General features: G+C 52.3%; 1 protein-coding gene across 2 annotated transcripts in view; it reads right to left on the minus strand.

Annotated features, from left to right (window-relative positions):
• AXIN1 (axin 1) overlaps positions 1-17,356 on the minus strand; it is a 486,191-nt gene that overhangs the window by 401,111 nt on the left and 67,724 nt on the right. The window lies entirely within an intron of this gene.

Here is a 17,356-nt window from a genome sequence, read left to right on the forward strand (position 1 = left end):
AGCATGAGAATAAATATGCCAGGCCCAGGTATACATTTCAATACAATATTCTCCGATTAAATTGGCATTTAGATGACACTGCATTAAGAAACACATATCGTTACATCCGCTTTGAAATCTATCCCTTAGCAGTAACCAACAGCATAGAAGTGCTATGTCCAGTGTTGCGATGCAGAACGAGGTTTGTCACTTCCACGTTGGTGTGACATGAACCCAGCAGAAAGGGAGTCCTGATCTAAATGACTGCAACACAGGACTTGCCAATCCACATCTATTCGTGGAAAACAGTGCTTCATAGGATGAGACTTTCCGACAATGCAAATCATTAAGATCGAGAAAAAGCATCACAGTTGGAGATGGCACAGGTGCCAGAGAAACAGAATCCAAAGATGAGACCTTTCAGCAAAAGATCATCAATCACTAAGAGCAAGAGGTATTGCAGGCAGGTCGAAGGAATTTAAGAAACCGTTGCACCCACGTGACCTACCTGGTCGGCACTCATTTGCCGCACCCTGAAATGAAAGTACATTAAAACGCAATGGCTAAATTAAAACCCAAAACATTAAACAAACAGTAAGTAAATGCCACAGGTAAAAATAAGTGACTGTGATGCAGATTGCATTCTGAGACAGTGTTGATTGAGGTATCATCCAGTTGACGAGGAGCTTGGCCAGTTAAGGCTCACACCAAGTTCAACCCACTGTCCCCAATCATTTGAGCATTTGACGGTGCAAACGGTAGGTGTTCAACCATATGGCCACCATTGTAAAAGAGTGATGGCATCTGAATTCTTATATTCTTGAAAGGAGGCTGATATCACACCTGTGGCCGGGGAAGTTTGTGAAGATGCAGATACTGCCACCCTCTTTGAATGTCAATGAGCAACCTAGTGATGAAATTGGAAACAGTCTCGAAAGGCTACCTGTGAAGAGTATCATAGATGCAGCTTCAGAGTCCCCAACTAGTCCCTGGGGATCTGGCATCCAGGTGGCCAGGACACGGCCATCGCTATTGGATCCAGTTCCTGGAGGTGGACCAGTGCAGGAGGATCACCTGGATAAGGGGGGTGCTCGGGGAGTGGAAGTGGGACACCGACGGTTGAGACGCGGTACCCCCTTCCTTATAAGGAACAAGTTACTTTCCTGTAACTGTTGCTCTCCAGTATGGGTCTCGCATGGATTCACATGCTCATGAATATTCCCCGTCAGGCCGGCAATCCTCAAACAGTTTCACTTTCACTTAACTGTTTTTCTCCTATAAACCAATCACTGAGCTCTGGGAAATACTGCCCCCAGCCAATGACTGCCCTCTCCCTAAGCCCCTCCTCTGGCAGCCATCTTCAGATTTGGTAGCACGTAAAGTGGCAGTAGGACCAAGAAGAGCTGCAGAGGGGCAGGAGGGAGGGTTTGCATGTGAATACATGCCAGACCCATGCTGGAGAACAACAGTTACAGGTAAGTAACTTGTCCCTTCTCCAGCATGAGGTCTGGCATGGATTCACATGCTCATGAATAAAGAACACATAGCAGTACATCAATACACAACCATGGGAGGTAGCAAGGGTCAACAGAAGCAATTACTCTTACCACCAGAACAGGTTCACTTTCAAGCGAACAGGTTGCGTAGCACTGCTTGGCCGACCCTGGATTCCTCTCCCTGGAATCCCTGCGACGCAGTAGAATCTCGTGAAGGTGTGCAGAGACCTCAATGTAGCAGCCCTGCAGATGTCCAGCAGGGGTACACCAATCGGGAACGCTGTTCTCGCAGCAATCGCTTTGGTGGAATGGGCTCTCGGACGGCCGGGCAGCGGACGGTTTGCCAACCGGTGACAGTGCGTGATACACCCGGAGAGCCACCTGGAAATGGAAGCCTTGGAAAAAGCTTTCCCATGGTTCACAGGACCAAAGTTCACAAAAAGTTGAGATGTCTTCCGGAAACGTTGTGCGTGCCACATAGAACCTCAGAGCATGCGCCACATCCAGCGAGTGCAAATTCCTTTTAGCCAGCGACGAAGGTGTTGGAAAAAAACACAGACAACACCAATGGTTCGTTGAGGTGGAATTCCAAAGTAACATTTGGCATGAAGGAGGAGTGCGTCCCAGGACCTCCCTCGTGTCGTGAAAAGTCAGGTAAAGCCGCTTGCAGGACAGGGCCTGGATCTCACCTACCCTCCTGCCAGAGTTGATGGCCAAGAGAAAAGCCATCTTCCACGAAAGGAACCTGGGAGGGGCTTGATGCATAGGCTCGAATGGGGCCTCCATGAGCCTCATCAATGCCACGTTGAGTTCCCATGCCGGGGCAGGTGCCTTCACCGGCAGGAACGATCAGAACATTCCTTTGAGGAACTCCTTTACAAGACGGTGTGACTAAAGAGAAGGCCGTCCCGGAGACCTGGTGTAGTGGGAGATAGCCACCAGATGCACTTTGATGGAGGCATGCGCCAGCCCCGCTTTGGCCAAGGACAACAAGTACGGAAGGATCTGTGGGGCCGTGACCCTCAGAGGGTTGATCTCCTGCATCCGGCACCACATTGCGAAACACTTCCACTTGTGCCCATAGAGTCGACGACGCTGTGGCATCGCAAGGACGTCCTTGCAGTCCGCCGGCAGCTCGTACCCACTGAACTCTAAGGCTGCAGGAGCCAGGCCTTCAGGTTCAGCGATCCTGGGTTGTGATGTAGGATTGCGCCTCCTTCTCTGGCGAGCTGATCTGCGACCACTGGCAGCTTGACTGGAGGTGACGTTGACAGGCGAGAAGATCTGGGTACCAAATCTGTCTCAGCCACGCCAGGGTGACAAGGATCATCCTGCATCAGGACAGTTTGAGTTGATTGACACAGCAGGAGAGGCCACGGCAGGAACGCATACAGAAACAGGCCATCCAACGGAAAGGAAAACGCATCCCCCATGCTCCTCGGCTGGTGGAACCTGCTGGCGAATCTCTGGCATTTGGAGTTTGTCGCCGCCGCAAACGGATCGATCTGCGGTCTGCCCCACCTGAGGAAGAGACTGTCCACTTGATCCCGTCGAAGCCCCCACTCGTGGCAAGAGCGCAGCTCCCTGCTGAGGGAGTCGGCGATGTGTTCCTGACTCCCGCCAGGTGAAAAGGAATGAGAAACATCCCTTGGGCGACGACCCAGAGCCACAAGTTCTGCGCCTCTCTGGAGAATGCTGAGGATCTGGTGCCCCCCTGCTTCCGGATATAGAACATCGCGGTGGTATTGTCCATGAAGACCCTCACCACCTTGCCCTTGAGGGATGGAAGGAACGACGTAAGGGCTCAGAACACTGCTCGCAGTTCCAGACTTCGTGGCGGCGATCGCTCTCCTCCGGTAGCCACAGGCGTCTGGCGTGGAGACGTCCGGTGTGGGCTCCCGAGCCCCCAGGGAAGCATCCATGGTGTTAGGGAGAATTCTCTGTTAAGGCTAATTTCCCAAACCTAGTGAGTCCCCCAGCAGCTTTGATGGATTTTTGGGGTTTATTTTTTTTCTCTCTCCTGCTAAGAGTGAGACTCTTTTACTCCCACTCGTAGACATGATTTGAGGTGTTCCTTTGACTTTAAATGTGTTTTATGGGCTATGGCGTCCTTTACCCCATAGGGCTTCATGTGTTTTTGGTATGTGGGTTACACATCACCCTCAGTGCAGTAACCCAGGGGTGTCAGCGACCCCCAAACATAGACTCCATACCCTGGGGCTGACTACTGTCTCCCAGGGCATGTAAAGTCACCATTGGCTTTACTAGTCCCAAATTATGAACAGAAACCAGTACAAACCATCATATTGTGGACATACTGGTCAGGGCAATTCGATTGCCCCGGGGTCTGTTGTTCGAGGGGGCACGTCTCCATCCCCCCTGATCGAGTTTTGGCTGGTGGCAGTGGATACTACTTTTTATATTCGACCGCAAATATTTTCCTATGGGATTTTCCCATTGTTCGAGGCTACCACTTTTTAATATAGCCTTGAACATACCGCCGGTTTATTAAATTAATATAAAATCATTGGCTGGTATTTTTTGCCGAAACTCAGTTCCAAAATGGCGTTTGTGTTCGCTTCTGTGACTTCAACCCAAGTCGGGCCCTTTGTTCCACTTTTTGGCGGGCTTCTCCACAGAAGCCTCCAAAAGTGGTGCCACTCTGTCTGGGTACCACTGAGGGTGTGGGAGGGGGTTTAGGCACCCTGGACTGAGTTGCCTTGGCAACTCAAGTCGCACTCTTGTGTGATTGGCCCAAGTGGTGAGCCGCCCGGCTCACCACTTAGCATGTTTGATTGACAGCTAGGCTGAATGAATGGGGGTTTGCTGCATAAAAGCAGGGCTTTGCGGACTGGAACTTCAGAAGTCGCCACAGGACCTAAAGAATCCGAAGAGGGAGAAGCTGAACCGACCTGCAACGACGACACCACCGGTGGAGCCCTGCTGATCCGTCTCACCACTTTTCCTGACGACAGAGGAGATCTCCAGCCCGGAGAGTCTTCTTCCTTTGACTGGTGGGGATAACTAGTTTGCCCGTCTTTTTGCCTTCCCGGATCCTCTCGTGGCCACCTTGCCTGTGCCAAGCACCCCGGCAACCGGGATACCACGGTTTTTCCACTACCACGAATAAAAGGGTCTTACCTTTTAACCGGAGAACTCTGCGGCTGGTTTCTTCCCTGGCAGTGCAACGACCTTCAGCTTTCCTTCACGTCGAGACCATCTCTTCCTCTGGACGATGCCGTGACTTGCACCTGCTGCCAGAACAACTGCCCCCGCTTGAGGATCCTCTCCACTTTGAAGGTACTGTGTTCGCCTGGCCTCCCTCGCAACGGTCTGTGTGGGGTGACTCTTAAAGCCTCCACTTACCACTTGGGTTGGCCCTAGGCTGGCTAACTGAACTTTTCTGAGCTGACTTTAAAGCTGTGCGATCTTGGGCGCATTGGTGCTCTGTTCTCTCTAAGAGGGAGCCTGGCCTCTGAACTTTTTGGTCACAAGTAGACTTGACTTTCCTGCCTTGCTGGGTGCTTCTAAAGTATTGTGTTGTGTGCTTTTCCTAATTTCTGCCTTTTCCCTCCCTTTTTCTTAACTTATTGGAGTGCCATCTTGAGTTAAGCGCTCACCTCTGTCTGGAAATAAGTGGTGTTAACTAAGACTTGTCTAATAAGGAATAAGGGATGTACATCTAGTAATAGTGACTGTGTGTTGAATTTACTTACCTCTTTTTGTGCTAGTGTAATTTACAAGTGTGTCCTTAAATAAATAATTATACATTTTTACACCAAATCTCTGGTCAGTGTTTGCTTGTAGTACTGTGTCTCTGTACCTATTGTGTATACTCTGCATGCTGCCTAACTCATCTTGAGAGAAGTCCGACTGCTCAGCCACAGCTACCAGGTAAATCTGGGTGGTAAAGACTACTACCAATTGGGTTTACTGCCAACCACCTGTAGTCCTAAATCTTTTGCAGTGGTCCCTAAGGGAACTGCACAGGTTTCTGCCTGTTTCTGCCTAACACGTGGTGACAGTTTCCTGGTATTGGGGGCTCTGGAAATCTGTGACCCCAGAGATGTTGAAGCGCACGCCCACCACCTTATCGCTCAACGGAACTCCTCATTGAGAACAATCCTGTCGGTGAAGCTTCGGGACACCTCGACCCACCGAATTCCTGAAGGGGTCGCATCAACAACCTGCAGAGTCTGATCAGGTAAATACATAATGACATCATGCCGAGCAGCGACTTGATGGTCCGCACCGTGGGGATCTTCAGTGCCAACAGCCTTTGCACCTTGCCCAGACCGCTATTCCCTCTTCTGAGGGGGCCGCCAGGCAGAAGACTTTTGAGCCTGGACCCCAGGAACAGAGCATTCTGGGATGGAATCAAGCAGGACTTTGGATAGTTCACAGAGAACCCCAGATCCGTCAGCAGCGGACTGTCCTGTCTGTGTGTTCGAAGGCAACTTCCCTTTACTTGGCACGGATGAGCCAGTCATCGAGGTACGGGTACACATGTATTCCTTGCAGACGTAGATGGGCTGCCACTGGTGCCAGGCACTTCATAAACGCCCTGGGCACCAACTTCAGTCCGAAGAGAAGGGCCTTGAATTGGTATTGCTTTCCCTGTACGACAAAGCGCAGGAACTTCCGATGCTTCTCGTGAATGGGGTCCTGGAAGTAAGCGACCTCTAGATCCAGCGACGTCAGGAAGTCTCCTTCCACCAGTTGGCCGAGCACGTGCTGCAACGTGACCATCCTGATTTTGTGGGACGTGAGGTACTTGTTTAGACATCGTAGATCGAAATTGGGCCACCAGCCCGCAGTCTTCTTCTTAACCAAGATGTATCTGGAGTAGACTCCGCAGACCCAGAGTCGCTTTGGAACCAGCTCCATCGCCCCTTTTCTTAGCATGGCCCGTACTTCCCGCAGGTGCTGAGGATTGTGCTGCTCCTGCCGGGCCACCGGTGGTATCCATGGATACTTCTGCTGGAATTCTAGAGTGTCCGTGGGCGAGAGTGTCCATAACCCATCGGTCGGTGGAGATCTTTTCCCACTCACTGACAAAGCCCGCCCGCCAGCCCGCCTCGCACCGGGGTGCAAGGGTGGGGGCCCGACGTCCTGGCCGGATCAATCCTGACTTGGGGCCTGCATGCCGCCTTGGGAGAGACGACCACCACTTCCGAAAGCCTTGGAACAACCCCTGTAGGCGTTGTGGAACGGGAGGGCTGGGGGTACGAGGATGATCCCCTGCCAAAACCCTTAGACGATCTGCCGGATTTCCCTCCTGAGTCACGAAAGGAAGAATGATGTTGCTGAAGAATGCAGACGATCTGCCGGATTTCCCTCCTAAGTCACAAAAGGAAGAATGATGCTGCTGAAGAATGCCAAGGGCACTGGCCAGCTCCGTGTCAGTCTTGATGGCTTGCAACGATTTGTCGACGGCTGTCCCAAAGAGATTGTCCACGTTGAAAGGCATGTCCAGGGCCCTCGTCTGAACTTCCTGCCGAAAGTTGGTGGCTTTCAACGAGCCACGACGACGGAGGCAGACACTGTTTCCTATCCGTCGGAACCCTGTGTCCACGCTGTCCAAGTCCACAGTGATGGCATGGTCTGATGCCACCTCGCCCTGCTGGAGGATCTCCACCATCTCGACCCGCTTGTCATTGAGGAGAAATTCCAGCAGAGGGGCCATCTTATAACACAGCTCCCTGTCGTATCTGGCCAGGATCGCAAGAGCATTCACTGCCATGACCGTCATTGCCGCAGAGTAGATCACCTTACTACCCACGGTGTCCAACTTCTTCCCCTTGCTATCCGGGGGAATGGATGCTGAAGATGAGGGATTTGAAGACTTCTTCCTTGCAGTCACCGAGACTACCGAGTCCGGGGAGAGCTACGACCGCAGGCACTTGGGTGCAGACTCCGGCACCCAGTACTTATTTTCCAGCCTGCCTCTTTTCGCAGGGGCTGAGGCGGGATTTCTCTTCAGCGCCAGGCTCTCATCCAAAACATCATCCAGGAGAGGCACTGCCGGAATGGTCTTCCTCTTGGCCTGAAGGCGTTGGTAAAGGAAACATTCCTTCTTGGTCTCTTCTGGCATCAGCTGGAAGAGCTCAGATGCTCGGGAGACTATGGCGTCGAATGATCCCAGTACATCGGGGGGAGAAACTCTCATCGGTGGGGAAACCCTGACGCCGTTGCATTCGTCACCAGGTCTGTCCCCGTATCCCTAGGGAGGAAGGGCATGTGCAGCAGTTGATGAGGTGGTGTAGGGTGCCATTTTCTCTTATTCCCGGGGGGGGGGGGGACCCAGGTGTCACAGGGGCCGGCAATAGGTTGAAAGGATGTCCAGCAATACGTCCCTGGGAGGTGTCAGGGTTGGGGGGAGTAGGCTTGCTGGCCCCAGCGCCCTCGTCGTCAGCAGCATTCCCATCGTCATCCCCCACGGCGCTTCCGCCGTCATCGTCCTCCTCTGCATTGTCCTAGTTGTTCCCCACGTCCTCAGGGAGCATGCGAATGGACACCATGTCCTTCATGTCTGAAGAAGAAATATCCGTGCTCTGGAGCACGGTAGAAGCCTCCACTCCCCCTCCTACCCTTTTTGCATCTTGAAGGGTTGTCCTCGAGCTCAGGGACGGCATCGTCTTTTACATCGTTTTCTCCACTGGCTTGGCCGTAACCTCCCGCCTGGATGGGAGCGCCACTCACGCGCCGCCAGGATCCCGTGGACCGGGCCAGCCCCTTTCGCCTTCGAGAGGGCAGCCGCCACAGGCACGATCGTCGAGGATGACTTTGCCTGGACCACCTGGGCCTTCGGGGGCAGATCAGACACCTTACCCTGCACGTTGGTCTTCTACAGTGTATCCCGCAGTTTACCTGGATTAGCCGATTTCCTCTTCGAGGAGATGCTGGAGCGATGACTTGAGATGGAGGCAGACTGTGAAGATGAGCATGCCCTGCTCATCGTGGGACCCGCTTGCCCAGCCACCCCGACAGACTTGGCCTCGTCTTGGGCCCCCACGGATGGAGCGCCCACAAAGGACTTAGAAGCCCGCTCCTCAGACCAGCCGGTCCTGGGTGAGGTATGCCCCTGCTTGGCACACAGGGCAGAGGCCTTGGTGTTGAGCCACGCCACCAACCTACCGTGACGATCCTTGACTGTGAAATCTGCCTTGGTTTCTCCAAGCACACCATCTACTACTTGTGGTCCCGATGGAGACAGTAGAGGCAATGGGAGTGTTTGTCCTCTACAAATACATTCCTCAATCCGCAGCTGGAGAAAAGCTGGGTGTCAACAGTGCACGGAGCCCTCCTACTCTGATAACTAAGTCAGGGTACCGCCCTTGACTCCAGACACCAGGAATACCTAGAGGTTATCGCAGCCGGTGAGTCAGAGGGAAAACCGATAGCAAGCGTAACTGTGCTGAGCTAAGGTTGCAAATGGCAACATAATGTGAATCAAAGAACAAAGACTTTGTGTGTTATCCAACTGTTGACCCAACCCAGGGTGAGACCGGCTGCAGAGTGGTCTGGCGCCACGTGGGCGCTCATTAGAAAGACTCTAGCCGGTCCCTGTTTGTTAAAACTACAAATCCCAGGATCCCCTAGGCGAACCAATGCAAAAGTCAAAGTGGTGAAACAAGGGTTGAGTAAAACCACTTGTACAATCGAAAGTCTTTGACCCACAGCCAAGAGGAAAGAGGTGAACTGTGGCAAGTGTGAACCTGACGGAGGGATGCCAAGAGAAAGCTAGGGGAAGAGAACGCCCACTTTCTGATGAGATTGTGTTAGAATGGCAAATGTGAACCCAATTGAGGGATGCCTGCAAATTAGGGTTAACAGTAACACACCTGTGAACATTGTGGTAACAAATATGAAACCGACCAAGGTACGTCCACAGTGAATGTTCGGCCATAGTGAACCAGACTGAGGGAGGCCCACGTTGCAAGGAAGACCGGAGCCCGGTGGAGAGAAATCATCCCAACGCAAAGATTTACTGAAGATACTTTTTGTTTGTTGTTTATGGTCCATCAGGCCTTCTAAGGCAAGAGACTTTGTAGAAAAGAGACTTGGACTGAGAAGATCCTGGTATCGTTGCAAGGAACTATAACCTTGTGCTGGTGAGGCCCAGGAGTGTGCTGTGCTCAAGAGTCACGCTTTGTCCGGTGGGAAAAACATGGGGAAGGGAGACCCCAGCCATACCATCCTGACTTATTTGGTGAACACTGCTTTCTTTTCTGGTGAACATTATCCCACACTATTTTGTAACTTAGAGATAAGGATTGGCAATCTTTTTTTTTAGTATAGGCCCTTTTTATTTGACAAGATGCCACTACGACTGCCTTATTAATATTTTCTGGTCGTAGCTTACTCCATTCTTAGATTTAGGTTAGGTGTTTTTCTCACCCATTTATACAGTTTAATAACTGTGATCACTTGTGTCTGTCTTGACTGTTTGTTTGTTTATCAATTTATAATGGGCGCCAGACCCAAAGGTAACCAGGCGCAGCAGAAAAAGAATATGCATGACGCCCGTAGCCTCAGTTGTAGTTTTTTCCCCCAGAACGTGTCGCACCAGTCTTCTGCCAGTCTGACACACAAAGCCTTGCGGAAACGTTAAGGTGCAATCGCATAAGAAATTCTTTAGCGGGGAAGGTAGGGAGGAAGCGAAATGGAATACGTCGTCGGACCATCCCATCGAAAGAACGTTACCAGGTAAGAGAGTAACTTGTTCTTCGAGGGGATTGGGTCCTCCGACGTATTCCAGATCTATGACAGACCCCCAAAGCAGTACCAATGCAAGGAGGAGGGAAAAGAATTTTAGAAAACAGAAATTTGGGAATGCCCAATCAAATTGCGGAGTAAAGGACCGCCTTGCCAAAGGCCAGATCCTGCCCACGGATGGAATCGAGGGAGTAGTGACGTACAAAAGTATGTACCGAAGCCCAGGTGGCTGCATCACAGATGTTACGAATAGGAACCCCCCTCTGTAGGGCAGTAGACGCAGCCATATCCCTGGTAGAATGGGCCCGTAAACAGACGGTGCGTCCTTACCCACCAAGCGGTAACACTCAGAGATAGCCAAAATAATCCAGCGAGACAAAGTCTGTTTCGTCACAGCTTGTCCCAAACGCTTTCCAGCGTAACCAATGAAGATTTGATCGTCCCCTCTGACCCGGGACATGCATGAAATATAAAAGCTTAACGCTCTCCTAGGATCAAGCCCATGGAGCCTCTCCTCTTCCTTACCAGGATGTGGAGGAGGATAAAACACCGGAAGAACAACCTTCTGGCTTAAATGAAATTCCGACACCACCTTCGGAAGAAAGGAAGGACGAACTCTAAGGACAACCCTGTCCTTATGAAACACAGTGATGGGTGGCTTAACTGAAAGTGCCTGTAACTCACTCACTCTGCGAGCGGAAGTGACCGCAACCAAAAATACAGGCACCAGGAAAGGTGACGGAGGGAACACATTAGTGAGCCCTTTCAGAAACTAAGAAATTAAAGGAATTTTAAAATAGGAACACTCTTCAGACGAGCGCTTAAATATGGAGAGCACTGCCAGGAAACCTTTAACGGTACCCACTTGCGGGCCCCTCAACCTCTCAGAAACCAAGCGTGAAGGTTGAGGGATCTGACCTCTGGATGGAGAACCTGACCCCCCCCCCCTCCCGTGAGAGCAGATCGTCTTGGTAGGGAAGACGACGTGGAGGGCAGATGGACAAGTCGAGAAGGTCAGGGTACCACTTCCTCCGGGCCCACACCGGAGCAATGAGGATCATTCGGGAACCGAACCTCCGTAACCTCCGCAGTACTTGCGGGATGACGGGGACTGGAGGAAATGCGTACAGCAGTGGGAATTACCACTGCACCACAAACGCATCCCCTAAGGCTCCTTTTGGAGGAAATTCCCGCAAGCAGAACCTCTCGCACTTCCGGTTGACACTGGAGGCGAAGAGATCCACTTGATGGGTCCCCCAAATGGCGAAGATCTCCAGGAGAATCTCCTGAGCCAACTCCCACTCGTGAGAGATTGTGCTCTGCCTGCTCAGAGCGTCCGCCGTCTCGTTTTCGTCTCCGGTCAGATGAACTGCCGAGATTGAAACCTCCTGCTGGATTGCCCAGAACCAGAGCTGCATCGCCTCCCTGCACAGAGGAAGTGACCCTGCCCCTTTTTGTTGAGGTAGTGCATGGCCACCATGTTGTCCGTCAGGATCGGGACATTCTTCCCTCGCACAGTCGGCAGAAAAGCCTTCAGGGCTAGCCTGACTGCCCTCAGCTCCAACAGATTGATATGGAGTCTGGACTCCGACGGAGACCAATGACCGCTGACTGTCAACTCGTTGGCATGAGCTCCCCATCCCATCCGTCACGATCGTCACCTCTGGCCAGGGTAGCCAAAAAGGAGCCCCCTTCATCAGATTGTCTTCGACAGCCCACCACAGAAGGTCCTGGGTGACCGAGGATGGCACCTGAACAGGGTCCGACATCCTGCCGGAGGACTGAGACCACTGGAGCTTGAGTGCCCATTGCAAAGATCTCATCCGCAACCTGGCCTCTGGCACCAGAAGAATGCAGGATGCCATGAGGCTGAGCAATCTCAAGAACTCGAACGCTGGGAGACTCTGGGCAAGCTGAAACTTGTGCACCATCTGCTGAATGTGATGAGCCCTCACCTGGGGAGGAAAACACCGCCCCAGGGACGTGTCGAGCACTGCTCCGATGTACTGGAGCCTCCGAGTTGGCGTCAAATGGGACTTCTTTAAGTTGAGGGAGAAGCCCAGATTGTGGAGGGAGTGGCAGGTGACTGACAGATGATCTAGGACTTGCCCGGGAGAGCGCGCCCTGTTCAACCAATGGTCCAGGTAGGGATAGACATGAATCCCCCCTTTCCTGAGATGCGCTGCCACCACTACCATGAGCTTGGTGAAGACCCTCAGGGCGGAGGTCAATCCGAAGGGCAGGACCCGAAACTGAAAGTGCAAGTCGCCAACCGCAAACCTCAGGTACTTCTTGTGCTTTGGATGTATTGGCACATGAAAATAAGCGTCCTTGAGGTCGACAGACATCAACCAGTCCTGAAGTTGAAGGGCCTGGAGGACTTGAGAGAGAGTAACCATCTTGAACTTGTCCTTCCTGAAAAGTTTGTTCAAACCGCGCAAGTCCACGATGGGTCTCAATCCCCCGTCTTTCTTGGAAATCAAAAAATAAGGGGAATACCATCCCTTGTTCCTCTCCGCTACAGGCACCAGTTCTATAGCGCCTTTCTCCAGCAGGGATTGAATTTCCCACACAAGGAGCAGATCCGGACTCTTCAAAGAGAGATTCCCCAGTGGATTGTCTTGAGGCCTCTGCCGGAAAGGAAGACAGTAGCCGTGGGTTATGATCTCCAGAACCCACACATCTGAAGTAATGGCGCGCCACTCTGCAAGATGCTGCACCAGCCTTCCCCCAACCGGCGAACCATGGGACAAGGCCTCATGACTGAGCTGAAGCAGCTGCGGCGTTCCCTGAGGGCAAAGAGGCAACAGCCCGAGCGGCCTTGTAACCACAAGTACCTTGTGTTCCACCTCTGGCACTCCTACGGTGGCCCCTTTGACTGGCAGCTCCTCTCGCTTTACCAAAGGATGAGCAATAACGAAAGGAACCTCCCCTCCATTGCTGTCCCCTAGGACGAAAAGGCGGAGGTTGGCGAACTGCAGCGCCCAACGACTTCGCTGCAGCTTTGGAGGTCTGCAACCTCTCAAGGCTCTCGTCAGTCTTGCTGCCAAAAAGATGTTCCCCGTCAAAGGGCATGTTGAGGAGCCGGGCCTGCACATCAGGAGCAAACCCCGACGTCCGCAACCACGCAAACCTGCGTATCACGGTGCTCGTCACCATGGACCGGCTGTCATGATCTCTGCTTCCAAAAGGTCAGGGTTTTCCCAACTCCCTTGGAAGCAGATCCATAACCCAGGTTCCGAGTGCCAACCAGTCCCAATTGGGACCTTTTGGACCCAGTCCTGGCGCCAGTGGCACCAGGCTCATAAATATGCCCAGTCCCAGCGCTGGAAGCGCCGGGCTCATAATGCTTGGGTGGACTTACCTGCAGCAGACCATGCTGCTTACTTGCCTGCCAGTTGAGCCTCTGATCCTCTTCTGTTTGGAACTACTTTTCCTGTTGGGTGGGGCAGGAGCCACTCCCTAGATTCAGAACACTGGAACTCTTCTGGAAAGCAGGAACTCTTTTCTTACCTAGGCGTGGCTGTGGAAGGAGACACCTAAGCACTACAGGAGGCTATTTAAACCACACCCGATGGATGTATCTTGCTTTGCGTTATTCTGCATCCTCTGCAGCAGAACGCTCATCGTGTCTTCTGCATCTGATCCTGGGCCTAAGGAAAAAGGCTTACCATCCTGAATCCAGTCTTCAGCAACACATATAAAGACAAGAAAGAACAGGTTAGCATTACGGTCTTCAGTGACAGCTCTTCACTTACCTGGTCCATCGGCTGTCACCAACGCTTCGCGCTGCATTCCGGCATCTGAAAGACAAAGGCTTACCTACTCTTCGTGCGCTCCGGAGGTCTTCACACTGCATTCCGGCATCTGAAAGACAAAAGCTTACCAACTCTTCGCACGCTCCGGAGGCCTTCGGCGCTGCATCCCGCATCTGAAAGACAAAACAAGGTGCTTTTAAAGACGTTGGGGAACTTTAATACTCACGTGCCATTACTCCTTTCCACATCTAACCCAGTGGGTATTCCGGCACCCTGCAGCCGCTCCGAACTTGTACCTGCAAAATAAAAAGACAGTTAGAGCACATCGTGAAGCAGGCAACAAGCGCTTACTTACGTGCTTCCAGGCGCTTCTATTCATCACACGGGCTCCATCTTCAACTCACTTCAGCCCGTCATCCGCCATCGCCGGAACCCTGCAAAACAAGAAACATCATTACTAAAGACTTTAAAGACATTAGAATTACTCGAAACTTACCGTTCGTGCAGTAAACGACAGACAGCAGTCCTCTGAAGTCAAGAGGCCTGCTCCCCTTATCCAGTGAAGAAACTGGTTACAGCACCCTGCCCCGAGGCAGATGGAGAGCACGGCGTTCACTTACCTAAGGTGAGAGCGTTAACCTTTGGGGTTCGACAGGAGAAGAGAAAGTGAAGAAGAGAGAGACATTCAATAACCCAGTTCCTTAATCCCATATTTTCTACCTGCAGACACCTTACCCTTCAAGTCAGACATACAGTGCACAGAGGTCCAGCCCAAAGAGCCAGCGTGTGTTACACATCACTGTGATGCCGGAAATGCATCTGAGGGACAGGGCCTCTGAATCCTTGTCCTTTTTCTGTTTTTACCGTGTGTTCTGTCATGTTTTCTGCCCAGGAGTCCATGAGGGACTCCTGGCAGTGCAGCTCTCTTTTGGTTTGGTGAACAGACCCATGGGATACCCTTATGGCACCCATGGGTAGGGGTACAACCCTGTGCCCCTAGTGTATGTTTTTGGGCACCTGTGGGTGGCCCACAGAGCAGGGTATGGGCTGGTGGCAGCTCCATGCTAAACTTGACAGGTGCTCTGGGTGTCCTCCATTTTGGGATACCCAGGCCCTGCCATTGGGATCAGTTGATTCCTGATAGGAAACAAGATGGCCCCTGTGGCCTCTTGCTTTCTATTGCCTGTTGTCTTGTTTTTCCCAAAGTCCTGGGAAGCCCTGGCTCTGTCCCTTCCCCCTGGCTGGCTGTTGGGTGGAAGTTCCATATATGGTGTTGTTGTGAAGGCCCAGCTAGACTGACTGGAGCCTTCCCAGTGACTGTATGTTATGGGTACCTCCTGTGGGTGGGACCTGGGTGAATGGAGTGTGTGACCAATATACACTCCTTGTTGTGGTTGTCTGGTTTCTGGCATGAGAGACAAAGACTGAGACAGCCCTGCCCGAAACTGGCCTGAATGCAGTGTGTAGTGTTGAATGGCTGGGTACTTGTCCCAATCCACATTCCTTGTTGTGAGTGTCTGAAAGGGAGGAGTGTGGCCTGAATGCACTGTGTGCCTGATTGGCTGACTGACTGCATGAATGCCCTTCTGTGTGATTGGCTGCTGTGTGTGTGCCAGCAGTGTGGATGAGAGACAGAATAGTATATCTGGGGACCTCTCACCACTGGAAATTGTTCAGAAGCATTCAGAAGCTGAGTCTCCACTCAAGAGTAACTGGATTTGCTGATCCTCGACGTCCAGCTGGAAGAAGACGACTTGCTGTGGCATTTGCTTCGACGGAACTGAAGGTTGTCGAAATCGTCAAGGACTGACCCGAGAGAGGACCTGGCTAGGCGCCCTCTTCCCGTGCTCCGAGGGACCATCGAGCACCGCTGAATCTTCGCCGAAGCTCCCTGGACGCCAGACCATCGAAAGGCTGCCGACCGGAGAAGGGGACTGCCGAGGAGACCGAAGTAAAGCACCCGGACATCGACGCTGTCGAAGTCCATTGCCGTCGACCAGGGTTCGCAGGTCTGTGCAACCGCTGGAGGCCCGTCGAAGTTGTGTTGCCCAGCCGTGGGAACCACTTGACGCCGAGCCGCCGACGACCGGAGCCGTCCGCTCCTTGCCTAAGAACATTTGACTCGAAGGACTCCCTCGTCCGCACCGTCGACCGCTTTTGTCCTGCCGGAGAAAGTCGAGGACGACCAACGCGCCGAGGAGAATCCGCCGGTGGGTTTCCCGCCACCTCACGACCCCAAAGACTCGAGCGACTCGACGCCCTTGCTGGGCTCCCGTCTCTACAACCTTTGCGGTCCAGAACTATTGTCATCGAGGTGCCCCGCACACCTCCGCCTTGCAGGACGCCGACGCCCCGACGCCGACGAGCACCGCTCGGACGAAGCTGCCGCCTCTTCGACATCGTTCTACCTCGTTTGTCGACGGACGTTCGACGCCCCGTGCCTCCCGCTTGAAAGGGAAGGCATTCAAGAAGGGCCGTCGATTCCCCGTCGCCGAACCCCAAGGTCTTCGACGTTTCTCGACGCCTCTCGACGATCCGTGACTCCTGCTTTAAAGGGGGTCATTCAAGAAGGATCTGTCGACGCCTCTTCGAAGAACTCGACTCCACCAGGTACATTGGGGGGGTAAAAACATTGTAGGAGAGAATAAGACTGTTGAACAATATATGGACTGGGCTTGTGTTATATCTCTTTATTTTACAGGTTGCCCAGGTGGGGGGATCTCCACACAGAACTGTGTCCAGTGGTAGGGGCCAGTATTCTGCCTATTGTTTCAACCCTCTGTTATCTCTCCTCTCTCTATTGCTGGTTTCCTTCCTATTGATCTGTGTGCTATTTTAACAGTATTGTGAATGCACTGTTATGAGGTCTAATATTAGTGGTACCACTTTAGAATTGTAGATATTTATCATTATTGGTTTTCCTGAGCACAAAGTGCGTTGTTGTGATAAGTGTACATAACCCTTGAATATTAATTATATAAAGACTGTGTTTTCAGTAATACAGTGTGTGGACATTCCTTTGTGGGGGCTTGGGGGATACACTGTACTTAAGAACCAGCCTGCATCACCTCCTGAGAAGCTAGGCCTTGATTGCTCGTCCATAGCTACCGTAATCGAGAATCTTGGCTGGGGTCTTCTGTGCCTCTCCTCTACCATATAGAGAGCGGAAGTACAGACCCCCCCACCGGTCTTGACAATCACCTTTGCAGATACGGTATACGCCCAGTCAAGACCGGCGCTTCTACGGGAATCAGGTTAGCGTTACACCGGCTTACGCAATCTGCCTTTTCCAAACCCGACTGAACGGCCTCAAACATGGCATCCTTGCCATCCTGAACCATGGCAAGGAAACCACCCCGTTCGTCCCCTTCGGGAATATGTTCAGCCGCTAAGGAAACACAGTTC

The sequence above is a fragment of the Ambystoma mexicanum genome, chromosome 2q (assembly GCF_040938575.1).
Source record: "Ambystoma mexicanum isolate Mex_15411 chromosome 2q, UKY_AmexF1_1, whole genome shotgun sequence".
In the NCBI taxonomy this organism is placed as follows: domain Eukaryota; kingdom Metazoa; phylum Chordata; class Amphibia; order Caudata; family Ambystomatidae; genus Ambystoma; species Ambystoma mexicanum.